The sequence below is a fragment of the Electrophorus electricus genome, chromosome 20 (assembly GCF_041902795.1).
Source record: "Electrophorus electricus isolate QZ-2024a chromosome 20, ASM4190279v1, whole genome shotgun sequence".
Lineage (NCBI taxonomy): Eukaryota > Metazoa > Chordata > Actinopteri > Gymnotiformes > Gymnotidae > Electrophorus > Electrophorus electricus.
In genome coordinates this window covers 18,675,001-18,679,342 of record NC_137516.1, presented here as the reverse complement: position 1 = coordinate 18,679,342, position 4,342 = coordinate 18,675,001, and positions in this window count along the sequence as shown.

Below are 4,342 nucleotides of genomic sequence, written 5' to 3'. Positions count from 1 at the left end.
TTCCATGTATTTTGACGATGATGATGAGACCCCAGGTAAGCACCAAGAGTCTACCCGTCATGACCAGATGGGTCGCCATGCCAGTTCCTGTTCCTGGTGTGAAGGGTGCCATACAGCCTGTTCCTGATCCTGTTGACTATGTGGAAGACGCCGTGCTGCTGCTTCCTGTCCCTGGCGTAGAAGACGCCACCCATTCTGGTCTTGTTCCTGTTTCTGGAGTGGAGGAAACCGCTCTGCCTGTCCCCGCACCTCGTGCCAGGCCTGTCCCCGTGGTTGCTCCTCAAGACTCCCTGTGCCCCTAATAGATGCTACAGGTGTGCCTCCTGAGATGCTTAGGACTCGTAGGGCCACACCTCACAGCAAGCCAGTGACCCTTAAGGCCTCTCTTTCAGCCTCCCGGACCTCTATGACTCCTTTGCCTAGGCCTGGTGCTTCCCCTTAACTCCTATGCTCCCTGGGTCTGCTGCACCAGCCCCTATTACTGCCCCAGTGTCTGCTCCTATTGTTTCCTCAGCTCCTGTTTTGCCTGCTCCTGTTCCTGGTTTTGTCCATGTTTCCATGTTCCTGTCCATACATCCATGCCCGTTTATGTTACCATGGTGAGATCTCTTACCCTGCGTTGTGGCATCAGTGTTTCATTACCTGTTCCAGTACCTGTACCCATGCCAGTTGTGTGTTTTATTCCTGTGCCTGTCTCTGTTGTACTGAAAATACTTACCTACTCCTACTCTCTTTCCCCATCTTGCTTCTGTCCCTCGATCTGCCCCAACTCCTAAGCCTGTCTGTAGTCCTGCCCCTGGACCTGTCCCTACATCGTTTACTCCTTGTGTCCCCCAGGTTTCTGTGTCCAGATCGGCTTCTTCAGCGTCCTCTGGTTCTGTTTCCTGTCCTGCCTCGTCATCCCTAGCTCCTCCTTTTGGTCCTGTCTCTACTTCATGTGGTACTCCTGTTCCTACTCCCTGTCTTGCCTGAACTCCCGCCTCTGTTCCTATTCCTGGTATTGTGCTGGTTTTTGTTCCTGCCCCTTTGCCCTGGTCTGTTTTGCATTTTATTTTGTCAACATTCGGTTTCCTTTCTTGCATTTCCTCGTCCTCCCTCTCTGCACGTTTGTCATCGTCGGTCCTTCTGTTGTGGGTTTTGTTCCTGGTTCTTGTTCTGTGCTTCTGCTCCTGTTGCTCCGGTTTCTGCTTTTGTTCCTGGTTCTTGTCCTGTTCCCTCGGTTTCTGTCTGTTCCTGCTTCTGCTCTTGGTTCTTGCTGTTCTATCTACTCCTGTTGAGTTTCCAGTTTCCGTCTGTTCTTGTGTCTCGTCTGGGTCCTGTCGCTGCTCCACGTCTTGTCCGCTCTGCTTGCCAGTGTCTTGTCCTGGTCCTGTTTTTGCTTTAAGTGTTCTGGTTTTTGGGCACCCCGGTGTTTTATTAAATAGGTTAACTGCATTTTCAGAGTATTTAACTTGACACATGGCTCCTCTGCAGGAGGTAACATTGTGGGGGTTAAAATCTATCAATTTGCCACTTTAGTTTTAACGTTAAAGATGTTGGGCTTGAGGTAGCCAGAGTGGTTGCTAAGTGACAATACAAAACACACATTTTATATTCTATTTTCAGTTCTAAGAGTTTTTGTGCTCCTCCAATCCAGGAAATTCAAATAATCTGTGGTCGTGTTAAGCCAACATGTGGCATAGTTCCTCTAGCATTAGTCCTCGCAGTGCATGATTGGATGAGAGGGTCAGTTGAATTCCGTATTTCTGGAGAGATTTCACAGGGCTTATCCACTAAAGGGAAAGATAATATCAGAATGGGAGAAATGAATAGAGGTGCACATGTGGGCATGACACAGGGTTACAGCGCCTTCGTGCTGGTGGAAGAGAAGTGATGCAGGCATCCTCATTTCAGAATGTGTGTTGAACCTGAGACCTGTAGTTAAAGACTGACAGTGCATGGAAATGTTTAGACATGTATCAGCAGGATATAGCATGTACTAGCACAGCGATTAGATTTACTTGAGCCTCCGTGTTTCATTCTAGCCGCTGTTTGTGTTTATTAGTTGTTTGCGTACCCTAGCCCTTGGTCTTGACACGTATCCTCGTACTCTTCGTGTTGGTAAACTGACCCTGGACTACCCTAACGACCTTGACTTTGGATTTGCCCCTAATAAATCTCGCTCTTCTCCGCACTTGCGCCCGCCTGCTTACCGCTCACCGTTACAGACGCACAACATGCAGGAAGAGTATGCAGAGCACTGCGACATAGACTCATAGCTAAAGAAATCAAAGGCTGCAGTGAGCAAATGCCTGTTGTAGTTGGCCATATCCCTGCGGTTTTATAAGCAACTCCAACACGGGTGCAGAGCACTGGGTCAGCATGCTGACACCCATTACTGCAGCGCAGAGATTCTCCTCAGGACACATAACACAGCGGAGGAGTAGGAATCAATCCACAAAGACATTGAGGCTCTTTTCACCTTCAAAACACATAAACAAAAAAAGTTATCAAGACGCAACGTTTTGTGTGTTCACCTAGCTCTCTGCTGAAAACTCACATGAACTCTCCTTACCAGAAATTTAAATTTAGCTTGTGTAAAATTCAAGTGAAATTCTTCATAGATATAATGTTCTTGAGGATTTTCATGTCAAATGTCAAGGGTCATAAAAGTGGCGTGTTCCAGGCGTGATAATCAGCATTGCATATGGTAAATCAGCTAATGACGAAGAAACAACCGATCTAGAGAGTACAGCACTGATGAGGAGATCTAGAGAGTACAGTACTGATGAGGAGATCTAGAGAGTACAGCACTGATGAGGAGATCTAGAGAGTACAGCACTGATGAGGAGATCTAGAGAGTACAGCACTGATGAGGAGATCTAGAGAGTCCAGCACTGATGAGGAGATCTAGAGAGTCCAGCACTGATGAGGAGATCTAGAGAGTCCAGCACTGATGAGGAGATCTAGAGAGTCCAGCACTGATGAGGAGATCTAGAGAGTACAGCACTGATGAGGAGATCTAGAGAGTACAGTACTGATGAGGAAGCAACCGTGATGAGTAGTTAATGGAGCAGAACTGCACACTGGGAATCTTCTGGAATGATCTTTCTCTTTTTTTCTCTTTTGTATTATGTGCTACAATATTAAAATGTTAATTAGGCACTTGTGTTACCGTTAGGTCCTGGTCTCTGAGAATGTCATGCAAATTAATTCCTGGGGAAATGCAGAAGGATAAGGCATGGCCCTCTTTTTAATATTGCCTTTTATTGATTTTTGCAAAGGTTCCTTTGCGCCTACAAAACGATTTGTATGTAAACAACATGTGAACATGATGTCGTCCATTTCATACCAAATCAGACTGAGCAAATTCAGGAAACACAAAGGAAAATGCTACATAAAATAATATTCTATAACATAAAGAAATTATTGTATGTTGATTTAAGCTTTATGCTATACACAATCTTAATGTAATGTCTCCATGAAGTGACTACCTGGCAAATCCTGCAGCTCAGGTGCAGAGGTGTTCAGGCAGGAGAATGTGATGTAAAATTCCAGCTGTTATATAACAGTACCAAGCTGCGGCTAAACGACTGCGTGTTCTGGCCATTAGGGCCCCAGATATCTATTGCTGTCACAGTGAAACAGTGAGAACACAAAGGTCAGAGCCATGTGCTCATTCCACAAAGGAGGAAGACAATCAACACTGCAATTTAAAAAACATTACTCAAATGTGCTTGAGTAAATAGAAAAGTCTGCATACGACATTCATTTACATTTACTGCATTATCCAGAGCGACTTACAATTTCAAGCATCTTACAGAGATGGGCAAGTGTAGGAGGCTTGCCCAAGTACTCGTATGGGTACAGCATAGAGCACTTACCCCTGGGGGGTGGGTGGGGGGAAGCTTTGTTAACCATTACATTATACCAATTGTTACATTTACAGCATTTAGCTGACACTTTTATCCAAAACAACTTACAATTATCACTGAATACAACTTGAGCAATTGAGGGTTACGGGTCTTGCTCAGGGGCCCAAAAGTGATTACAAGTCAAGTACCTTACCCACTGAGCCACCATTGCTCAACCACATTCATAGAGTTTGAAAACAGAGTGGACCAAACAATGTAAAAATCAATGTGTGTGTGTGTGTGTGTGTTTCTGTGTGTATACAGATGTTCTTGATGTTCTTCTTTGTATTTATTGTACACAATCCAACAAACAAGGACATATTTACAACATTTACAGTGGTAATGTGTTGAGGAAAAGATCAGTTCTTTGGAGCAGTTCCAGTTCTGTCTTTATAGTAAACTACAGGAGGTTAGCCTTGACCTGTGTCTACCCAGATTCCTCTGCTTCT